This window comes from Rattus norvegicus, chromosome 7, assembly GCF_036323735.1.
Source record: "Rattus norvegicus strain BN/NHsdMcwi chromosome 7, GRCr8, whole genome shotgun sequence".
NCBI classification, from domain to species: domain Eukaryota; kingdom Metazoa; phylum Chordata; class Mammalia; order Rodentia; family Muridae; genus Rattus; species Rattus norvegicus.
Window position 1 is genome coordinate 23,510,247 of NC_086025.1, and position 25,149 is coordinate 23,535,395.

General features: G+C 41.5%; 1 protein-coding gene across 14 annotated transcripts in view; it reads left to right on the forward strand.

The window, feature by feature from the left end:
• C7h12orf42 (similar to human chromosome 12 open reading frame 42) overlaps positions 1-25,149 on the forward strand; it is a 189,526-nt gene that overhangs the window by 159,000 nt on the left and 5,377 nt on the right. The window lies entirely within an intron of this gene.

Genomic DNA, 25,149 nt, shown 5'->3' on the forward strand with positions numbered 1-25,149 from the left:
CTTGGCCCCGGGGATTGGCACTATTAGGAGGTGTGGCCTTGTTGGAGGAAGTGTGTCCCTGTGGGGTTAGGCTTTGAGACCCTCCTCCTAGCTGCCTGGAAGACAATAGTCTTCTCCTGTCTGCCTTCTGAACAAGGTATAGAACTCTCAGTTCTTTGTGGGCCATGCCTGCCCGGACACTGCCGTGTTCCTGCCTTGCTGATAATGGACTGAACCTCTGAACCTGTAAGCCAGCTCCATTTAAACGGTGTCCTTTATAAGAGTTGCCTCGGTCATGGTGTCCGTTCACAGCCATGGCAACCCGTAGACAACTAGTAAAGTTGGGAGAAAGGGTAACATTTGTCTGCACTGCTTACAGGTTAGGGACTAGAAGTGCCTGGTAAACCAGACAGGTAAGAAAGCAGACATATTGCAGAGTAGGAAGGCGGTCTACCTGTATAGACTGGCTGAGCATCAATCAGCCTGGAAAGAGGAAACAACCTGGGTATAAAAGAATAAGGCTGCTGAGACTTTGACACGCACCTAAACTTAGACACAAAGCCTGAAAAATAAGGATGACGGAAGCAGGCAGTGGTGACACAGCCTTTAATTCCGGCACTCAGGAGACAGAGGCGGGTGGATCTACATAGCGAGTTCCAGGATAGACAGAGCTACGCATAGAAACCATGTCTTGAAAAAGAAAAACCTTACAAAACCAACAACAGGCAAGGAAGACCTAGACAAAGATACTCCTTGCAAATGAGAGTCAAGTAAAGACAAGATGAGTGTAATTCAAGATGATACAGGTAGTGAGAATACAGCCAGTGAGAAGGAAGAGCAGAGAGAAACCAAAGCCAGGGAGGAGTATTGGGAATAATGGTGACTGCAGGCATATTGCTTCCTCCTCCCACCCTGGGGAGTCATGGTCTTGTCCTGTGTTTATCTTCTTTCACATAGTCAATGAGTATGGCCTATGTTCTAGAACCTGAGAAGCTGGAGTCTTCTGTAAGGAACAATAGCACTACTCTCTCAGGCTGGGCCATCATTTTGCATTGCCACAGCTCAGAGTGTTTGTCTGCTCTCCTGTTCTCATGCGATGCCACAGTGCCTCCTGCTTCTTAAGTCTCTCCTTTGTCGGGACACAATGTTGTGAAGGTTGAAGACCGCTGCTGTCTTCTTGCCAGTGATATTTGTGCTAATGCCTGGAGTGTGGCAGATAATCCACACTGACTCTCAGCCTGTAAATGGTAAGTGAGGGGTAAGTCAGTCCACCATGGCCCATGTATGCTTCTGAAAATGCTTCTTTCTAGAGAGAATCAGAGCTTTGTGTTCGGTTCTGTATCTATTCTTTGCTCCATTGTTAGGGGCACAGAGGCTAGAGGGTCTTCTTCCATGGTTTGAATATTTGTGCACCTCATGTCCTTTCCTCATAGAAAGTTACTTTCTCCAGATTGACATTACCTCCTTAATGCGGTTTGACCCACTGGCAGAGACCCATTCAGAAGAGTATGGCATGACCTGGGGTAAATGATACTGTTACTCTTTTGAAACATAGACCTTTCAGATCTAACATAGGGGACCCAATTTATTTTCAGATGTTTGAGTGCAAGCATGACCCACACAGTACAGAAAGCATTCATCTGACATTCTGATTTAATTCTAGTTTTATTTGTTTCTGCTGTGTCAGAAAGGCATCTTCGATCTAACAGGAATACCAAAAGGTCCACTTGTGGAGTAAACTTTCTACTAGAGCCCCTGACTATGAAAGAAGTAAGCAAAAACAAAAATTAAAAAAATAAAGCCAGACTATGGAGTGAATGAGTGGATAACCGATCCAGGAGTGAGACACTTGGAGAAGTCCTGGCTCCCACTGAATACCCAGTGTGAATCCTGCCAGGCTCTTCCTTCTAAAGACACCCTGTGTCCTGGTGGAGGAGTGTGGTCTCTGAAGCCAAATAGCATCGAGTTTGAATATAAATTTTGTCAAGTACTATCTGTGGGACACTGGACCAAATTTCTTAATTGCTGAGAGAGAGGAAGTGGGGTCGGGGGAGGAAAGAGAAGAAGGAGGAGGAGGAAGAGGAAGAGGAGGAAGAAGTAGAGGAGGAGGAAGGAAGGAGGAAGAAGGAAGAAGAAGAAGAAAGAGGAGGAGAGAAAGGAGGAGAAGAATCAGTGGCAGCAGCATCACCTCCAGATTGTTAGAGGAGCTAGATAAGCTAGTACTAGTACAATGCTTTATTTCCTCGCACATCAAAGTGCTCTATGAACTTGGCTATTATCATCACTCAGTATAATAAGTTGTTTCTTGCCATAGGGCACAGTTGTCTGACTTTTCTTTCATCACTGTAGAAAGCACTCTTATGGTTTCTGTCATATTCTAGTGGGCAAAACAAATGATAGGTCCCACTCAGGTTAAGGATGGGGGAACATTTTATTTGAAAACTAGGTAATGTTACACTGTATGCAATCTGCCATCAGAAATCTAGAACCAAGTTTCTGTAAGGCAAAGGACACTGGTTAGGACAAAACGGCAACCAACAGATTGGGAAAAGATCTTTACCAATCCTACAACAGATAGAGGCCTTATATCCAAAATATACAAAGAACTCAAGAAGTTAGACTGCAGGGAGACAAATAACCCTATTAAAAATGGGGTTCAGAGCTAAACAAAGAATTCAAAGCTGAGGAATGCCGAATGGCTGAGAAACACCTAAAGAAATGTTCAACATCTTTAGTCATAAGGGAAATGCAAATCAAAACAACCCTGAGATTTCATCTCACACCAGTGAGAATGGCTAAGATCAAAAACTCAAGTGACAGGAAATGCTGGCAAGGATGTGGAGAAAGAGCAACACTCCTCCATTGTTGGTGGGATTGCAGACTGGTACAACCATTCTGGAAATCAGTCTGGAGGTTCCTCAGAAAATTGGACATTGAACTACCTGAGGACCAAGCTATACCTCTCTTGGGCATATACCCAAAAGATGCCCCAACATATAACAAAGACACATGTTCCAGTATGTTCATAGCAGCCTTATTTATAATAGCCAGAAGCTGGAAAGAACCCAGATGCCCTTCAACAGAGGAATGGATACAGAAAATGTGGTACATCTACACAATGGAATATTACTCAGCTATCAAAAACAATGACTTTATGAAATTCATAGGCAAATGGATGGAACTGGAAAATATCATCCTGAGTGAGCTAACCCAATCACAGAAAAACACACATGGTATGTACTCATTGATAAGTGGCTATTAGCCCAAATGCTTGAATTGCCCTAGATGCACAGAACACATGAAACTCAAGAGGGATGACCAAAATGCAAATGCTTCACTCCTCCTTTAAAAAGAGAACATGAATACCCTTGGCAGGGAATAGGGAGGCAAAGTTTAGAACAGAGGCAGAGGGAACACCCATTCAGAGCCTGCCCCACATGTGGCCCATACATATACAGCCACCCAATTAGACAAGATGGATGAAGCAAAGAAGTGCAAGCCAACAGGAACGGGTTGTAGATGTCTCCTGAGAGACACAGCCAGAATACAGCAAATACATAGGTGAATGCCAGCAGCAAACCACTGAACTGAGAACGGGACCCCCGTTGAAGGAATCAGAGAAAGGACTGGAAGAGCTTGAAGGGGCTCGAGACCCCATATGAACAATAATGCCCAACCAATCAGAGTTTCCGGGGACTAAGCCACTACCTAAAGACTATACATGGACTAACCCTGGGCTCCAACCTCATAGGTAGCAATGAATAGCCTAGTAAGAGCACCAGTGGAAGGGGAAGCCCTTGGTCCTGCCAAGACTGAACCCCCAGTGAACGTGATTGTTGGAGGGAGGGCGGTAATGGGGGGAAGATGGGGAGGGGAACTCCAATATAGAAGGGGAGAGGTAGGGGTTAGGGGGATGTTGGCCCGGAAACTGGGAAAGGGAATAACAATCGAAATGTAAATAAGAAATACTCAAGTTAATAAAGATAACAAAAAGAAAAAGAAATCTAGAACGTGTGTCAAATGCCCATTAGAGCACACAGATCCTGGTATTGAAGGCCACAAAAACTTTGTCTTAAGACAGTTTTAGTATCTTATGGACCTCAGCTCTATGTATGTGTCTCTGTGTCTGTGAGTATGAGAGAGTGTGTTGTGTGTGTGTGTGTGTGTGTGTGTGTGTGTGTGCGTGCGTATGTGTGAATGTGAGAGAGTGTGAGAGTGTGTGTGTATGAGAATGTGTATGTATATGAGAATGTGTGTGTATAAGCGTGAGTGTGTTGTGAGTGTGTGTACGTGTGAGTGTGTATGAAAGTGTGTTGTGAGTGTGTATATATGTCTGTGTGAGAGAGAATGTGTGTTTGTACGAGTATGAGAGTGTGTTGTGAGTTTTTATATATGTGTGAGTGTATGTATCTATGAGTATGAGAGAGAGAGAGAGAGAGAGAGAGAGAGAATATTCAAAGTGCTGAGGATTAAACTCACAGTTTTGTGCATGTGAAGCCAGTGTTCCACCACTGAACCATAGCTTCAACCTTCAACTTTGCTTTTGCAAGACTCACCTGTGCTGTTCAGAAAATGGCTGACGTCTTGGCTCTGATCTGCCTTCTAAGTGGAAACATTACTTAATGCACTGTGTGTGGTGAGCGTGTGGTGAGGGATGTGGGAAGGAGCCCTTACTGGACTGGAAGCACTGATTTCTCAGCGGTGGAAATGGCAGTCATCTGATTCAAGCAGTGTGGGGCCAGGGGCTCCAGCTCTGTCAGCATTAGATGCTTTTCATGCTGTCACCCTTGCCTTGCCACCATGATGTCACTCAAAAAGGAAGTCCCTCCCTCTACCCATGAATAAGGCCTTCTCTGCCAACACCAGTTCCAGCTGTGAACATGTAATCAGCTCTTCTATGGCCTGCAAAGGGTAGTCCTGGAGGCCTAAATTTAATTTTCATGCATATTTGTCCCCTCCTTCTACTTTTATGCAAACACTACTTTGTAGCCAACACAGAAGCCAACTGTTTTGTTTAGATAATTGTTCCAAGTCAACCCTGAACTACAGGGAGCCCCCTTTTCCAGAAAGCACATTTTGCTTAATTTTTGGTTAACCAGATTATTTCCTTTTGGCTTTCCAGAATAATTTCTGCAAACATTTGGCTTTATTTTGAGAGAGTTTGACACTGATGTTAGGTTCATTTTTTGCCTGCACTGATTAGATCATTTGGAAGAAACAAAGAAATGGGAGCTGGGTAGCTCATAGGTCATCCTCCATGGCTCTTTTTTCTTCTCCTTAGCTCTCTGTTTTTCTCACTTCAGTCATTTGGTCTTAGAATGACAGGGGTGGTTCGTGGCTACAGTAGCAAAGAGAGGAGGGCTTGGGAGAAGAACGCTTGTAAGACAGAGACCTTGTTTTTATGGAAACGAATAATGACTCTGAAGTGAGGACGAGACATACGGAAAAGAACAGAATATGAAGAGAGCATTTTAAAATAGGCAGTCCTCAGCACCGCTCCATATGGCCCAGAAGTATTTAGGGAAACAGTAACCAGAGACAGCCGCACATTCGTTCTCAGAGTTTGGGACTCAGTACACAAAATAGTATATTTCGACTATTTCCTTTGTCTATCTTCTTCCTGGTTCTTTTAGATTCGTGGGGGGTGGGGTGGGGAATGTGAGTTAATGAGTTATGAAGACTTGCAAGTTTTGTAAATTGTATCTTTTTTTTTTTTTTTTTTGGTCCGGAGCTGAGGACCGAACCCAGGGCCTTGTGCTTGCTAGTCAAGTGCTGTACCACTGAGCTAAATCCCCAACCCTGTAAATTGTATCTTGATGGAGTTGAAATGATTTGTAAGCCAACTAGGACCACATGACAACTCACTGTAGATTCATAGCTCACTTAGTGTTTAGACCTAACAATATTGCTCATAACCGAAACACAGATCAAAGAAGGAAAGGACACAGGATATTAAAATGCCACTGTCTAAAAACCCAGTTCAGATCCTCGAATCATACCCAATGGTCACGTATAAAGAGTTTGTGCTATCAGTGTGGACACCAAATGAGTTTTGTGATTTAGAAGTTTTTTAGATAAAATGCACCGCAATAGGCTTCTGTGTGTCACAGAAAATGAGGGTAATATTTCATTCTCTAAATATGAATCTAAGGCACGTTGAAGGACTACATCATAACATGTTATATGCCAGACTTATCGAAAGAAAGGTGTCTTTTTAATATCCTGGGCCGGGGTGTATCTTAGTATCTTTGGACACTGTCTTTGTCTTTTCTCGATTTTGATCTGAAACTTGGGATTTGAAAAAAAAAATCAGTGGAAATACACATCTCCACACAAGTAGTTTAATAGATTTGTTTGTTTTTTGTTTGTTTTTTGTCTTGTTTTTGTATATTCTGTTGGGTTTCTGTTTTCTATATGTGAGCATCAGGAATTGTCACTATGCTGTTTGGTCTATTAATGACGCTGCTGTCTCGATGTCTGTCTCTTCATCTTTTGTCTGATCAACTGACTTCATTTTTTTTCTGAGGCTAAACTGTATTTTTTTTGGCCGAGTCTATGGGGTGTTTGGCTTTGTGTAGACATAGTGGCACTGAAAGTTGCCCCCTAATTCAATAATTCACCATGAAGGCTGGTTTTTATTCTCACTGTGTAGAACAGGCATCTAATCAACCATTAATTTCCTCTTTGCTGGATGAACAGAATAACTATTTCTGTCTTCTTTTCTGAAGAGAGACAGACAGAGAGGCTGGGCGCTGTGGTCAGTGAGAAGCCGGGAAGTGTAGGATTCAGCTACATGGGGAGGGGTGGGATAGAAACAGGTCACAATTTGAGGGGGGCTTGGGGCATTAATTGAATATGAGCCGTGGACCGTGAAACAGTATTTTGGATGGTTTCCGCTGAGCCTAGAAGGTTGGGCAACCTTGAAGAAGTAACGTTATTTCTTCAAGCCTACGTCTTCCCCATCTGCGGAATGGGGCCGATAGGCCGGAGCTGATAAACTTTTACAAATCCATAACAGACATGCAATCCCATGCTCTCTTTCACCTGCCGCGCTCACTCTCTATGAATTCAGCAAGAGATGGTGAAGCACGCAGCTACGTTTATGAGGATGGAAAGTCTTCACAGTGCATCGAGAACGTGTCACAGCACTTCATTCATGCAAGCACGCAGATGAGCCCGATGGTGTCCCATGAGGAGACGTTTGTGGAAGTGATGTTAGGCTCATAAATGCAGCTGTGGCAGATGCAGGAGCAAAGCCTTGTTTTACTAGAACCACTCTGATTTGTCATCATAGGTCAATCTGAATGACATTGAAAGAGAGAGGTGGAGCGTAAGTCTGAAATACACGGAATTGGGGAGAAGTAGGCCTTGGGGAAGATCTGACCCAGAGGCTTTTGAGCCCATAAAAATCACTGCTTGTACTTCCTTATTATTGCATGATATTCTTTCCCTCACTGACGTCTCTTCAGTATAGACATCAATAGCTCCCTGAGCGTATTTTTGGCATCTAACTTTATGAAGGACTAAGACTCGGCCTTTGAGGCCTTAAGAACAGAAGCCCACTGAAGGAAACGAACTGGTCAAGTGTGGTTCAGTTTTACAAACCTGGACCTATTAACTATCACCAAAGAGTAGGACACCATCTTGGAGACTTGTCCTCCTTGTAGCTAGAAAGAGAAAGATCTAAGAACAAGAAGAAGGCTTCCATTTCAGACCTTTAGAATTGTGGCACTTGGAGGGGGAGAGGAAAAGGAAATGACCACAGTGTAGTTTAATAAAGTGTTAGGATAGCTGCCTGAACTCTTAGAATGGCTATTTTGTATGTTCATGTTGTTTCTTTAGCAACTGTTTATAGAAAATCATAGAGTGCAGCACATTTAGGCACCCCATGGGATTCAGAAAGAAAAAAGGGGAATATTCTTTCCTTTAGTGGGTTGCTTTCTGCCCCCCTTTTAACAAAGGGAATACTCCTTGAAAACTTTTGGTTACAATGTATCCTGTGAAGTTTTCTCAAAGAGCCATTTGGGAGACAGGGAAATTATGGGAGCCTGAACAGCAGGCTGGAGCTGCACAAAGAGCTTGGTGCTTACTTCTGGCTTTGAAGAACAACTCCGGTTTAGGTGGAAGAGTTTTCTGAGTGAAGAGAAAGCTCTATTGGAAGACAAGTGGACTACCCTCTCCCTCTCCCTCCCCCTCCCCCTCCCCCTCCCCTTCCCCTCCCTCCCCCTCCCCTTCCCCTCCCTCTCCCTCCCCCTCCCCCTCCCTTCCTTCCTTCCTCTCTCTCTCTCTCTCTCTGTATGCATGTGAGCATGCATAACTATGTATATATAGCCACACACATATATTTCAGAGACAGACTTTTTCAAAATATTTCTTAAATATATAACTAATTTTCTTTTCTTTTTTTATATAGCAATCCTATTTCTTATTGGGTTATCTTTATTTACATTTCAAATGTTATTCCCTTTCCCGGTTCCTGTCCATAACCCCCCTATCGCATCTCCCCTTTCCCTTCTTCCCCCACCTACACACCCCTTCCTGCCTCCCCACCCTGACATTCCCCTACACTGGGGACTGAGCCTGGGCAGGACCAAGGGCTTCTCCTCCCATTGGTGCCCATCAAGGCCATCCTCTGCTACATATGGAGTTGGAGCCATGGGTCTGTCCATGTGTACACTTTGGATGGTGGTTTAGTCCCTGGGAGCTCTGGTTGGTTGGCATTGTTGTTCTTATGGGGTTGCAAATCCCTTCAGCTCCTTCAATCCTTTCTCTAATTCTTCCAGTGGGGACCCTGTTCAATGGTTGGCTGTGAGCATTTGCTTCTGTATTTGTCATGCTCTGGCAGAGCCTCTCAGGAGATGGCTATATCAGGCTCCTGTCAGCATGCACTTCTTGGCATCAGCAACATTGTCTGGATTTGGTGGCAGTATTTACATGGGCTGGATCCCCAGGTGGGGCAGTCTCTGGATGGCCATTCCTTCAGTCTCTGCTCCAAATTTTGTCTCTGTATTCCCTCCTATAAATATTTTTGTTCCCCCTTCTAAGAAGGACTGAAGCACCTGCATTTTGGTCATCCTTCTTGAGCTTCATGTGGTCTGTGGATTATATCTTACTTTTGGGCTAAATCCTCTTATCAATGAATGCATACTATGTGTGTTTTTCTGTGATTGGCTTACCTCACTCAGGATGATATTTTCAAGTTCCATTTGTTTGCCTATGAATTTCATGAAGTCATTATTTTTGATAGCTGAGTAGTACTCCATTGTGTAGACGTACCACATTTTCTGTAACCATTCCTCTGTTGAAGGGCATCTGGGTTCTTTCCAGCTTCTGGCTATTACAAATAAGGCTGCTATAAACATAACTAATTTTCTTAGGAACTGTCCCTTTCTTATGATTACTGGCTCTCTTTGTCCCTCTCTCTCTCCCTTCCTTTCTCCCTACCCACCCTCCCCCTGCTTTTGGAAGATCACCACTAGCTGGGGTAGTTTCTTTCCTTTAACCACATGGGTCTTGGGGACTGAGCTCTGGTGTTTAGGCAAATGCCTTCACATGTTGTGTTTCAGTTGCTGCCTGAAAATTATCTTCTCCCTGTTCTCTATCAAGGGCCTTGGTCTGAAAGAAGGGCACAGGGACAAGTGAGGCTTTAATGCCTTCTTTGCAAGATAATAAATGCTAATTGCTACAAGTGCCAAATAGTTTCCTCACATGATTGAGAGTTTCTGTCATTTTACAGAAACATCTTGCAGGTCAAGTGCAAGGGAAACAGGCCTGCAATACCAGCCCTTGGGAGGTTGAGGCAGGAGGATGGAAAATTTGAGGTTATCTATAGAGACCATGCCTAAATATAAACTAGGAAAAGAGAGAAAAAAAGAGAAATGTATTTTAAGTAAAAAAAAAAAAAAAAAAAGCTCAGCTCAGACTTGAATCTTATTTTAACTTTGCAAGTTGCCATTTATACCTAAGTGTTTCTTGAGCATCCACAGTGATAAAATAAACATTCTGCTTCTCTCCCTTTGGGCATGGAGTGACTGTGAAAGACAAGATTATCAACAAGCACTTTCAAACATTGAGAGTTATAATAAAAACAAGTCCAGCAAACTGTGAGAACACACAACATGAGAAAAAGAACCCAGAGAGGATTAAGATGGTGAGAACATTCCAGAAGGCAGGGGATGCCTCCCCCGTGGAGGGAAGGTCTATCTGAAAGGGACTGTCCTCTCCTGCCTCTCCTCTAACCTCCTGCCCCCTCCCATAATCATACAGCCAGAGGGAGAGCACAGATGTCCACTCCTATTCATTGATCTTTCTGGTCCTTGTGTATTTTACCCCACAAGGGTATTTAAGAGGCATTGCATTTTTATTTTTAAACAATATTCACTAGCCATCACCTCATATTTCTTGTGTTAAACGGTTGGGACACCATGGAGCTCCATTCACCTCTGCCTTTTGGGTTCACTTTGTTTAGCATTTAACAATAATAATAATAATAATAACAACAACAACAACGACAGTGTTGTCAATGAGGTTAGGCCTTGAGTCTCCTCTTCCAATTGTATTCATAGTCGAAATCTCACTGATAGATTTTACGTGGGCCCATTGATATTTATCAGTAGAAATACTCAAGATGCTGGGATGTGCTTTCTCTTTTTAGTGCATCTGTTAGAAGCGACGCCATTTGGCCTACTGATGATGTGCTCCGTGGTCTTAAATCGGTATTTTAGTTGGGATGCCTGGTTATTCAAATCTTCTGTGTCCTGAGGTATATTCCTCAAATACTATCTCTCACCAAGAATGTCTGCTGCTGCTTCAAAGGGGCAAAGAGCTACATAAAGAGGCGGTCATCGCCCGAGACCATTTGCCTCACTGGTGTCAGCTGTCAGCCCACGACGTTTATTCAGACAGCAGTAGGTTCGGACAGAACATATAAAGTTCTCTTTCTCAGCCCTGAAATATGATGGATGTGCCATCCTGATGACCCTTACACAAGGCCACATGTTAATATTCAGGACCTCCCTTTTGTTGGACCCGAACAATGGCTGTCATTAAGAAAGCTTGGCTCGCCAATATGCCCTCTGTTAGGATGCTGGACCACTCCTGATTGGTCACCAGGAAGTGTCATGTGCCTTTGATGGGAATGACATGGAAGATGTATGGTCAAAGTGCTGTGCTCAGCACCACTGCTGTGCAGAGGAGAAAACCACCATGACCCAAATAGCCCCTCACTCAAACAATGTCGCACCAACCAAAGACAACATATTGGGAAGAAAAATGCTTGTAAACTGCGTGTGCTGGAAGATGTATTGGCCAGACGGCCATAGGGCAATCTTTGAACTATTGAAATCTTTAGAAATATTGTTTGGTTCTGAAACAATGCTTACAAACCTAATTAATCAAGCATAGATGGTTTATAGTCAGGCCTTCTACGGCGTGTTGCTTTAATGCAAGAATAGGGTCAGTTGAGTTCTTTTTTGCCATTTCACGGAGGCATGCAAGAACTCAGCATGCAGATTCATGTTCAGACAAGTTGAAGCTCTAAATTTCAAAATAATATCCACACAGGTCTCTGGTGATGCCATGGACAAAGGCTGAGGTTGGAGGTAGCCCGGATTCCTTTTTTTTTTTTAATTGATTCTGGCGCCTCGTGATGGTTTCTCTCTCATCTTCTCCCTTGCTTTTATTCATCAGAATTATTTAGTAAGATAAATTCTGGGGCTTCGGTGGAAAACACTTCATGCTTTCCTTATAGAGTAAACGCCATGAAGAGCTGTTTTTCTGGACCATTAAAAGCTGTGATTTTTAAATGTTCATAAATTTCTCTGTTTTCCAGTATAGTTTTGTGTTTTGAAAGTCTGATTGCAACACTGTGACACCACGTGTGTCCAAGTGTGCAAAACGAGAGCCGTGAAAGCCGTTTCATTGTTGAAGTAGTAGCAGGCAGGAAGCCCTGACCTTTTGTACATCAGGCCAATTGTGGCTGAAGTTAAGTCAAACACACTTTAAATGAAGGAGATAGTCAAGAACACCTTTGCATACGAAATAGTGCCTGGCCAGACTGCAATTGTGTGAGTTCAATCTCTCAAGTGATATCAGCTCCTGGTTATTCATTTAGAGGCAAAATATCAATGCTTTGGATCACCTAACCATTCTCCCTGCTTTGTTCTGCTGGACTCAGTCACTATGCTCCCGCTAACTTTCCCCAGGAGAGAGAGGAGAGATCAGAAGTCAGCCCATAATTATACACGTGCAGACCATGCTGGCGCCAGATTTAATAGGAGGGGAGATGACTGTGTTTACTCTTCACTCCTGGAGATGTAGAGAACGTACATGAGTATTTTCATAGTAGTCTTGCCTATAATATTGTTAAAACAATCAAAGTAAAATGACTCCATTTTTATGCTCATAACGCTCATAAGAGAATGAATGATTTCCATGTGATGGGATAAGGTGAGTCTGGCATTATTATTTTTGAAAGTTGTGATATATGAGATCACCTTTTTCCTTTTTTGATGTGGGGTGTGTGTGTGTGTGTGTGTGTGTGTGTGTGTGTGTGTCCCTAAGTTGATAAACTCACCCAAGAGGGAACATGAGGAGTCCAGAGGCTGATGTTGGGCTGTTCTCCTTAATTATGTCTCCACTATATGTTTAGGCACTGAAACTCTGGAGTTCACTGTTCCTGCTGGCCAGTGAGCCCCGGGACTCACATGTCTCTCCCTTCAGTGCTTGACTTATAGGCACACCAAGCCTGGTGTTTTACATGTCTGCTAGAGGTATAAACTCGGGTCCTCATGCTTGCATAGTGTCTTAGGGTTTTACTGCTGTGATCAGACTCCATGACCAAAGCAACTCTTATAAAGGACAACATTCAATCAGGGCTGCCTTATAGGGTCAGAGGTTCAGTCCATTATCACCAAGTGGGAGCAGGGCAGCATCCAGGTAGGCATGGCCTAAGAGGAGCTGAGAGTTCTATATTTTGATTGGAAGGCAGACAGAAGACTGGCAAAGCCTACCACCGCACTGACACACTCTCTCCAATCAGGCCACACCTATTCCAACAAGGCCACACCTCCTAATAGTATCACTCCCTGTGAGCCGAGCATTCAAACACATGAGTCTATGGGGGCCAAACCTACTCAAACCAATGCACATAGCAAGCGCTTTATTTAGCAATTCATTTACCCAGCCTGTACGTTTGGCTACTTTTGACATGTAAAATGATAGCATAGTGTCTCAACATGTAAACATATGTTTGTAATTAGATTTTTTTAAAGTATAGGTTTTTTTTTTTTTTAACACACCTCATTTGGAAGCTCACAGACTTTTGGGGATGGGTAGGGAATATTTTAGTGATCATCTTAATTCTTGTACAGATGGGGGAGCAACTGTGAAAAGACTTGCGTCTTACTCGGAAAAAATAATGAACCCTGTAATCAAATGCTCAGGCTATTCAGCCAATGTGCTTTTGGCTGATGTTTTGGTTTTGAAACGTCTCACCAGGTAGCCTTTGGATGGTCTGAACTTCCTCTGTAGACCAGGCTGACTTCAAACACAGAAACCTGCTTGCCTCTTACTCCTGTGGACTGGAATTAAAGACATTGTTGCCCCCATTGTCCAGCCCAGGCTACTGCTCTTTAAATTGCATTTCGTGGTGAAACACATTTGTAAGTTCAGGAATGAAACAGTTTATATGGATCTGCACTGGGCTGAGAGTTCTCTGTGGCTTAACAGGTCCCTTGGCATTGTGGGAAGAGGTAGAATCAAAAGAGTGTGACCAAGGTGGGGAGGGCCTGATGTTTCCTTCGGGTGTGGAGAGGCTAACTTCATGACTCTACAGGAGAGTCTTGTGGTCCAATGATATTAAGAGAAGGTACAACTTTCCCCCTTAAAGGCAGACATTGTCACCTTTGTAAACAGCAGTGTGTCTGAGTCATGACAAATGGCTGCCTTGTTTGTGGCTACTCCATTCGCTCACACTCATGGCCGACATCAGGGACTGTCTCATGAACCTCAGCATGGTCCTTAAATTCTTCACGTATGTTTTGATGACAACCCTTGCTGGATTTCCTTGCTTGAGATCAGGCACCATGGTTACTAGAGCTTGTGTGGTGGTGGCGATGAACGGAGGGATGAGGACCTGTCCCTAAGAGATGATATGGTCTTACTCAGGCAACACCCAGGAAGAGGAAGTGGGGTCTGATGAGGTGAACATGGAGGGTGGTAATCTTCAAACTGGCGAGTGCTCATCTAAGAGATGAGCTGCTCATTTCCTTGTTTTTCTTTCCGAGTGCCAAGTAAATGCCAGGCATATAATGAGGAGTTGGTACATGCCCTCACCAAACTTTCACTCTTGTGAGGAGATTAAACTTAGGAGCAACCACGGATATTATGAGTTAACTAATTCAATAACGGTAAATCAGAGAAAGGAGTCATGGGAAAGGAAGCCATTTTGGATTGACACTGGGACTTATGTTTTGTTTCAGAAGTTAACTGTCAGGTCAACTAACAAGAAGAAAAAGACATAATCATGCTCATCTTTTCTTCAAGTTCTGCCTTTCTCCATGAGATCTGAGTTTATGATTTATACCCTTCTTCTCTCTAAATAATTTCCTTTAAAATTTCTAGCAGGACAGTGCCATTGGGAAAGAATCCTATCAATGCTTTGTGACCACTGCTGTTCTCAGAAATTCTGAATTTATTCTTTTAATGTTAAAGGATATATTTTTCTAGATATGGAACTGTGTGTTTACTTTTGTCTTTCAACACTTTGAATATTTTATTTTGCCTTCTTAATTATGTGACTTCTGATTTCTGCTGTGAATTTAATGTAATTTTAATTAACAAATGAGAATACTGTTTATTATTTATAAACAGTACTTTGAAATATGTATAATTATGGACCAGCTCAATCAAGCTAATTACCTTATATAATTTTTTTCTATTTTCATGATGTGAGCACAAATCTATTCTTGTGGTGACTTTCGAAACAGATTCTTTTTTTTTTTATTAACTTGAGTATTTCTTATATACATTTCGAGTGTTATTCCCTTTCCTGGTTTCCAGGCAAAAATCCCCCTCCCCCCTCCCCTTCCTTATGGGTATTCCCCTCCCAACCCTCCCCCCATTGCCACCCTCCCCCCAACAGTCTAGTTCACTGGGGGTTCAGTCTTAGCAGGACCCAGGGCTTCCCCTTCCACTGGTGCTCTTACTAGGATATTCATTGCTACCTATGAGGTCAGAGTCCAGGGTCAGTCCATGTATAGTCTTTAGGTAGTGGCTTAGTCCCTGGAAGCTCTGGTTGCTTGGCATTGTTCTACATATGGGGTCTCCAGCCCCTTCAAGCTCTTCCAGTTCTTTCTCTGATTCCTTCAACGGGGGTTCTATTCTCAGTTCAGTGGTTTGCTGCTGGCATTCGCCTCTGTATTTGCTGTATTCTGGCTGTGTCTCTCAGGAGCGATCTACATCCGGCTCCTGTCGGTCTGCACTTCTTTGCTTCATCCATCTTGTCTAATTGGGTGGCTGTATATGTATGGGCCACATGTGGGGCAAGCTCTGAATGGGTGTTACTTCAGTCTCTGTTTTAATCTTTGCCTCTCTCTTCCCTGCCAAGGGTATTCTTGTTCCCCTTTTAAAGAAGGCGTGAAACATTCACATTTTGATCATCCGTCTTGAGTTTCATTTGTTCTAGGCATCTAGGGTAATTCAAGCATTTGGGCTAATAGCCACTTATCAATGAATGCATACCATGTATGTCTTTCTGTGATTGGGTTAGCTCACTCAGAATGATATTTTCCAGTTCCAACCATTTGCCTACGAATTTCATAAAGCTGTTGTTTTTGATAGCTGAGTAATATTCCATTGTGTAGATGTACCACATTTTCTGTATCCATTCCTCTGTTGAAGGGCATCTGGGTTCTCTCCAGCTTCTGGCTATTATAAATAAGGCTGCGATGAACATAGTGGAGCACGTGTCTTTTTTATATGTTGGGGCATCTTTTGGGTATATGCCCAAAAGAGGTATAGCTGGATCCTCAGGCAGTTCAATGTCCAATTTTCTGAGGAACCTCCAGACTGATTTCCAGAATGGTTGTACCAGTCTGCAATCCCACCAACAATGGAGGAGTGTTCCTCTTTCTCCGCATCCTCAACAGCATCTGCTGTCACCTGAGTTTTTGATCTTAGCCATTCTCACTGGTGTGAGGTGAAATCTCAGGGTTGTTTTGATTTGCATTTCCCTTATGACTAAAGATGTTGAACATTTCTTTAGGTGTTTCTCAGCCATTCGGCATTCCTCAGCTGTGAATTCTTTGTTTAGCTCTGAACCCCATTTTTAATAGGGTTATTTGTCTCCCTGCGGTCTAACTTCTTGAGTTCTTTGTATATTTTGGATATAAGGCCTCTATCTGTTGTAGGATTGGTAAAGATCTTTTCCCAATCTGTTGGTTGCCGTTTTGTCCTAACCACAGTGTCCTTTGCCTTACAGAAGCTTTGCAGTTTTATGAGATCCCATTTGTTGATTCTTGATCTTAGAGCATAAGCCATTGGTGTTTTGTTCAGGAAATTTTTTCCAGTGCCCATGTGTTCCAGATGCTTCCCTAGTTTTTCTTCTATTAGTTTGAGTGTGTCTGGTTTGATGTGGAGGTCCTTGATCCACTTGGACTTAAGCTTTGTACAGGGTGATAAGGATGGATCGATCTGCATTCTTCTACATGTTACCCTCCAGTTGAACCAGCACCATTTGCTGAAAATGCTATCTTTTTTCCATTTGATGGTTTTGGCTCCTTTGTCAAAAATCAAGTGACCATAGGTGTGTGGGTTCATTTCTGGGTCTTCAATTCTATTCCATTGGTCTATCTGTCTGTCTCTGTACCAATACCATGCAGTTTTTATCACTATTGCTCTGTAATACTGCTTGAGTTCAGGGATAGTGATTCCCCCTGAAGTCCTTTTATTGTTGAGGATAGCTTTAGCTATCCTGGGTTTTTTGTTATTCCAGATGAATTTGCAAATTGTTCTGTCTAACTCTTTGAAGAATTGGATTGGTATTTTGATGGGGATTGCATTGAATCTGTAGATTGCTTTTGGTAAAATGGCCATTTTTACTATATTAATCCTGCCAATCCATGAGCATGGGAGATCTTTCCATCTTCTGAGGTCTTCTTCAATTTCTTTCCTCAGTGTCTTGAAGTTCTTATTGTACAGATCTTTTACTTGCTTGGTTAAAGTCACACCGAGGTACTTTATATTATTTGGGTCTATTATGAAGGGTGTCATTTCCCTAATTTCTTTCTCGGCTTGTTTCTCCTTTGTATAGAGGAAGGCAACTGATTTATTTGAGTTAATTTTATACCCAGCCACTTTGCTGAAGTTGTTTATCAGCTTTAGTAGTTCTCTGGTGGAACTTTTGGGATCACTTAAATATACTATCATGTCATCTGCAAATAGTGATATTTTGACCTCTTCTTTTCCGATCTGTATCCCCTTGATCTCCTTTTGTTGTCTGATTGCTCTGGCTAGAACTTCAAGAACTATATTGAATAAGTAGGGAGAGAGTGGGCAGCCTTGTCTAGTCCCTGATTTTAGTGGGATTGCTTCAAGTTTCTCTCCCTTTAGTTTAATGTTAGCAACTGGTTTGCTGTATATGGCTTTTACTATGTTTAGGTATGGGCCTTGAATTCCTATTCTTTCCAGGACTTTTATCATGAAGGGGTGTTGAATTTTGTCAAATGCTTTCTCAGCATCTATCAAAACAGATTCTTATTAAATATTCTCACTATAGCGTATCAGACGTCCCTCTCTGTGATTTCTTTTCCTGGCTCTCCTTTAAGATAGCATTTTTCTCTTCCTTGGTTTCTTTCAACATTTTCTCTTTAGGGCCGGGAACTGGCTCAGCGTGTGAAGTGCCCGATGTGTAAGCAATGAAGACCTGGGTTTGATACTCAGTATCCACATAAAAATTCTGGGTGCAGTGGCTGCCCTGGTAATTCCAGTAGTGGGAAGGCAGGGCAGTTATAACAGATCTCTGAGACTCTTTGTCCAGTCAGCTTAACTAATTCCCCAAGTTACCCAAGGCAGTGAGAGACCTTGTCAGAAAAAAGAAAAGAAACCAAACCAACCAACAAACCAACCAAACAACCCCACAAACAAGCAAGGTAGATGGTACCTTAGGAATGACACCTGAAGTTGACATCTGGTCTATACATACAAACGTATACACATAGACACATGCACCTGCATGAACAGGCATGCACGCATGTGCACACACACACACACACACACACACACACACACATTTACACGTTTTTAAAAAGACTCTGTGTTTGTCTTTTCGCAGTTTGAGAATGATGGCCTTAGGTGTGTAATTTCAGGCTAAGCTTTGCATTAATCTTGCTTGGCATTCTTTTAGATGCACGGTCCGTTGTCTGCCATTTTAACACCTGCTGTAAACCTCGAGGCTCCTCCTCAGCTCCTCAGGTTACTATATCTCTGCGTCCTTTCAATGGTCAGGATGGTATCCTTCACTTCAGAGTGAAGTGTCTTTCAGACTCCTGGTCTTTTGAGATGAAATGCCACTCAGGAATCTTTCTCTCAACTCTCTTGTTCTTCCTTAGTACTACTCTCTGTAATTATTTAGTGGTGCTGTTTTTCTTACCCATCATATACAGTAATTATAATCTTCACGAGAGTGGGGATCACATTTATATTACTCTCTCACACCAAGTATAAGGTAAGGCACATAGTAGGTTTTTAACGAGCATTTTTGAATGAAGGAGTGTATAAAATGCATTTCTGGATTCTTTGAATGTGTATTTTGAATATATAATATATATTATGTATATATATACATGAATTATATATATACATATATATAGAGAGAGAGAGAAAGAGAGAGAGAGAGGAGTGCGTGTGTGTGTGTGTATTGTGCATGTGTTCATTTGCATGTACATGTATATGGTATGTATGTGTGTATGTTGTGTACATGTTCATTTGTGTGCACATGTGTATGCATGAATTTGGAGGTCAGAGCTTGGCATTGGGTGTCTTTCTCCAAATTCTTAACTGTATTTTTGAGGCAAGGTCTTTTCTGAATCTGGATAGCAATAGGCTCGTGGGCCGGCAAATTCCAGAGATCCTCTGGTCTCTGCCTCTTCAGTACATGTGACAGCTTCTATACTTGCGTCTTGGAGACTGGGACTCAGGCCCTCATGCTTATGTGGCAACCACTTAATGGACTGAGCCCTCTTCGAAGCCTTTCAGACATGGCATTTAAACAAACAAACAAACAAACCCAGCAAGAACAGCTAAGATACATACTTCTTATTGCCTGGTTCTGCTCTCAGTCTTATTTTATTAGTAATTGATGTGTACCTAAGGTAGGTGACATAATAATTTCCAGGTTGTGGATTGGAGAACCAAATCAGGGAGAACTTAAGTAAGAAAACCTCCCCAAAAGAATATACCAGCATCTACCATGGCTTTGCAACTCAAAGAAAATAAAAAGTCGCTTTGGTAAAATGCTTGCAGATTTTAAGCTTATTTTGTTCTTCCTTTAAATTCCTGTCGGACATTATTTAAAATGAATTTAGTAGCAGATAGAAGATCTATGATGCAAAATAACAGACTGAGTTCCTTGTGAGGTAAAATGACTTGAACAATTTCAGTACGCCACCACTACTACTAACAAAACACAAGTATCTATAATCTATAGGTTCCTATACCAGGAGCCTGCAAGCATGGTTCTAAGGGGGATCTCATATAAGGAGTGCATAGATTCATGTCCTGGTTCTGCCCATTATTCACTGGCCACCATTTGGAAATGATGATTTTTGATTCCCCATGTTAGACATTGTGCCTGCAGCATTTCATAGGCTAGACTTGGCTAGTAGGTCATGGGCTAACTTGTGGTCAGTGCCCAGTATTTGTTAGCTGTCATAGGTATGTCATTGAGCCCGGGGTATTGCAGTCATGTGTATCCTTGGGTACCACTATGTGGATTGTGAAGTAGCAAAACAAAACTACCTGGGTCCTGCTTTCAGCTCAGCTAGTCATATGGTCAAGATGATTATTTTTTTCTCAGGTTCAGTTTCTTAGAAAAATTAGTAAGCCAGAGAGGTTTAGTGAGGCTCAAGTGAGAGTATTAGTATGAAAACATGCAAAATGTAACACAAGTTATAAGGAGTATATATGCTGGATTCTGATATGGTATCTGGATGCAGAAAGATTTGAAAAGAAAGATGTTACTGACTTTTCAGCTCATTTTTTATGATCATATTGCTGAATAGTCTTTGGAAACCCATATAATTTACACAGATCAAGGACTCTCTACACTAACAATAAGATTTAATTACAAAGGGGCCTCACAGCACAGATACTTGGGTCCCTCCCACTGGGTTTGCCAGTGGTAGGACATGAACCCTATTTTTAAGAGGCATGTCTAATATGTTGTTGTCTAATATATATTGTCTAATATGCAGCCAAGTCTGGGAAAGACTGAATTGGATTTAGGAGTGTAGCCTACCAAGAAATGCTGGATTTTGTGTCACTAGCTCTGGAATCGAGCTTAAATTTTGTTACTAGCTAGGAAGGAAAATTAAGAAAAAATATTAAAAGCCATTGAAGATTGCAGAAGAATTTTGAGAAGTTGCTCTCTCTATTTAAGACCAAGGATAACCAGTAGTTCTATTAGTCCAGGTGAAGTGGCCATGGTATCAATGTTGATGCTAGAAACAGATTCAAGAATCTGTGAAATGAAAAGATCTAGTTTGAAAGACCCAAGTTTATTCTAGTATAAATCAACTGATAGATTTTGTCTTAAAATAATTGCTTATATTGGCCTGTATAAATGTTCATCATTGGAGTAGTATCTAATCCATAGCAGATGCTTAAAAATATTGATTAAACAACTAAATTAATAACCACAATGACCATTTTAATGTCATTCATACTGCTTTTATTGTTTACTGTATACAGAATGCCTAATATGTTACAAAATTCCAAGTTAATTGCTCTTCTTAGTGTGATGTTTGATGTAATGGTGTAAAAATTTAGACCTTCAAAATATTTACACAGTTGGAAGTTGAAGATGAATAGTCTCAGGTAACATTTAAATTATCTTTATCCCTAATGTCTTATATGTGGATGGAAATTCAGCGTATTTGAAGTTCTTCAGACCTCCCATCCTATCTACTATATTTGAACAATAAAACACGGATGGATTGATACCATAGGTTATAGTGGTATTCATTTTCCTTTGGGACCAAGAGACCGGAAGCTACAAGTTTGAAAGATGTATGCATAATTTTTTTCCAACCTACTTTAATAAATGTTCACCCACCACCCACCAGAGGTATTGGAAGAGAAAAAGTTAGGACACAGGGGAGGTAGGTGGGGGTATCCAATCTTCATGCAGGAGATCAGCAGTCCAGTCCAGGAGCAAACACCAAATTCGAATCAACAGCTGCAGTCCAGTCTTCTTGTCAATCACCACACACAAATCAGCCAAGGCACTTCAATCCTGAAGAAACCACCAGGCTTGCCCAACCAGTGGGAGGCTTCAGAAGTGGCGAGAAGCAGCAGGAATATCAGGAACAGTCCTTTGGTGAGTTTCTCTCCATGGCATCACCACAAGTGGAGCTCAGCAATAGAATGTAAGACAGACCAATACATGCCCTTAGTGAGGAACAGCAAACAGACCAATACATGCCCTTAGTGAGGAACAGTGAGGCGAGCACAGCAAACCAGCGTTTGAACTCCCACTGTCTGTGGGGGTCATATTTTTAGTCCTTCTGAACATCATGCATCCTTTCACACGTCCGCTATAGCAAAACATCTGTTCACTTGTGTCTGCTTCAGGAAAACATTCACTCATGTGACTGCTTTAGCACACCCTTTCACCCATGTGCCCCAGCAAAACATCATTTGTATACCACCGACTTGCCAAAGAAACCAGAAGTTTCCACTTCAGAAAGATTCTAAGTGTTTCTCTGCCTTTTGAAAAGCTTAAACTTTTTAGTCTACCACGTAAAACTTTGGAGTTTAAGATGAAATTACAAAGCAATGAAAATGAATGTCAGAGAGTCAATTTAATGTGATGGAGGTAGACCAGATACCTAGATCTAAGACTTTCTGTGACCAAGATTACAAGTGCATCTTCATAGATCCAATACGAATATTTAAAAGATCCTGTTCTAAGGTAAAGAGGTTATAGGAGGAAGCAAGGGATTGTGCCACTTGTAGGTCTGACTATGTGACAAACGATAACTGGTGGCTTGTGCTTTTTCAGAGAGTACTTGTGTCATGTGTATTCCACACTACATAATTAGAATACTAAAAATTGTCAATATTTAAAAATCAGAAGTTTTTAACATTCTTAAAAACTTTTAACTCTACATTTCTTCTTGGCAATAAAAGTATTGGAAGATCTCCGATCCCTTCAAATAGAACAGATAGCCTAAGAATAACCACACTTGAGTGGGATTCCAGAGTATTTTCTATGATTATCTCTCAGTGTGCACAGTTGTTTTGGCAGAATGTGGCGGTTAGCATGATCAGTATCCTCTTGGTCACTTGTGATTCAACACACAGAGTTTACGACTGGTACTCTGGCCCAACTCCTCTACATGGTAGAACTCAAGTCATCCAATCCAGAGCTTCCCCTTCCACAGTTAGTTGGGAATTCTTCTCTTTTCCATCTCCAAAATCCAAACACTTAGATTTTGGGTGGAAGAGTTTTGATGGTAATTACTTTATGATAATGTGTGCAAACTTGAGCTATAATGTGTGTAATAGTTTTGTGGATATTGTGGCAAATTATCACAAACTGGGCAGGTTAAAGCAAGAGACTTTATTTTCTCACTCTGGAGAGCAAGGCTCAAATAGTGTTGCCTGCACTTTCTGAGGGAGAATTTAGTCAATGCTTGTTTAGCTTTCGGGAGCAATTTTTGGCATTCCTTCGTTAGTTGGAGCTTCTCTTCATCTCTCATATCCCTGGTGTTCCTCTCTATCTCTGTCTCCATCACTCTCCTCATAAAGACACTCGTCACGTTGAACAGAAGGTCATCCCAGTGACTTCAACTTTACTTTCACTGTAAATACTTATTTTCACATAAGGGCAGATTCACAGCTACTCAAGTTCAGGGCATCTTCTAAAGGATACAATTGACTGCATAAATAATTAGGCCATTTGGTCATACTATCACTGGTTCAATGGCTTTCTGCAGGATCCCCTTCAGTTCTTAAAACTACACTGCTTAACACCCAATCCAAGGAGATTCTGAAGCCTGGAAATTTCTCTTTCTCTTTACTACCTCCCCATTGAAAGTTTCACTTTATGTCACTGTTATATGAGATTTCATTAAATATATCTGCAGTAGGAGTACTAAACTATTTTAACTCTTAATTTAATTTTGTCTAATTAAAGCTTCATAAATATTCTAGCATTTGAACTGTTGGTTTTTGTTTATTTTCTTCAAGTTCCATTGTTTTCATTGTGTGCTTTACATTTTTATATTTTTGTTATTCTTTCATATAACATCAATTTTTCTATGTAATAATATTGATATTTAATATTTGTTTCTACATGCCAGTTATACTTCATTATGAACACTATTTAACCTCATTCTTCATTATAGTCTTAAAAGGTAGGTGCAATTCTCCATACTTTATAAATGAGAAACCGAGGCTGTGTAAAACTAAAGAGAAATTTCCAGACTCCCGAGCCGTGAATTTCAGGATGCTATGATTCATGCCTAGCTCCAAGGTGTGGCACTTTCACTGACTTTTACTAGTATTCTAAGAATAATATCTTAAAAATAAGCCAACATTTATGTTTTTACTTACACAAAACAGAATCACAAGAAGCTTGGATTTGGTAACTAGATACAAACAAATAAGCTTTGTCCATTCTCATACTCCTCCCAACACCTCTCAACCCTAAAAAGATTTCAATTGCTTTTTATACATAATCCTAAATACACGCGCGCACGCGCGCACACACACACACCCACACACACACACACACACACACACGCACACACATACTTTCACACATGCACGCAAATACTTCACGTATAGACACATGTAGACATGCACACACAGTCACACATGGAGTCTTACACACAGACATAAACACACGTACATGCACAGACTCGCACGCAAATATGCACATGTACTACACACATTCATAAAAATACATCGCACATACTCTCACATGTACAATGATACACACACAGTATACACACACTCATTGACACACAAACACACACACATACAGACACACTACACACACCCACTCAGACACAGGCACACACATTTACACACACCACACATGCATACACACACTACACATACCTACACAGACACTCACATACATACACACAACCTTATACTATCCATCTGGTTGCAGACTTCAGAGACTTATTCTTCTTTTTTCTGATTCTCCATCTATAACTTGCTCACTACTTTTGGCTAAGATATCAAAAAAGAGTTGCTTCTATCTCTTTAAGCCATCTTTTCCCTAGTTCCAAGGCACCATTGTCTGTGACAAGGAAAGTTGACATTGCCCAAGCTGTATCCATGCCTACCTTTGACTGTTGGAGACTTACATTTACTCTCTCCTTGCCCTGGAACTTGTCAAGCAGCCTAGAATGACTGACCACTAAGCTACAGAGACCCACTTATCTTTGATTCCATGACATTGGAATTACCAATGTGCTATGTATGTATGTATGTATGTATGTATGTATGTATGTATGTATTATCTATCTATCTATCTATCTATCTATCTATCTATCTATCTATCTATCTATCTATCTATCTATCTATCTATCGCTCCTAATCATTGTCCCCATCTTTTCAGGGCTTCATCTATGTCTCTTCCTCCATGAGGTACATGCTCACATGTGTCTCAGCTTTCTAATATTGATAAACAAAATGAACCCCATTCAGCAGGACTTGGTCTTTAATTATATTTTTTAAAAACTGTATTCCATACTGAGATCGCACGCGCAGATATTGAAGGTATAAGGTATAGGTGTTGCAAATCAGAGCTTCAACACAGTGCGTGTGTGTGACCCTTATAGGCTTTGAGCCAGCGTTCTGACTACAAAATGGAAATAATGATACTCTCAGCTGGCTATGACGCTTGCAAGGAGTAAGTGACTACTATATTCAGAA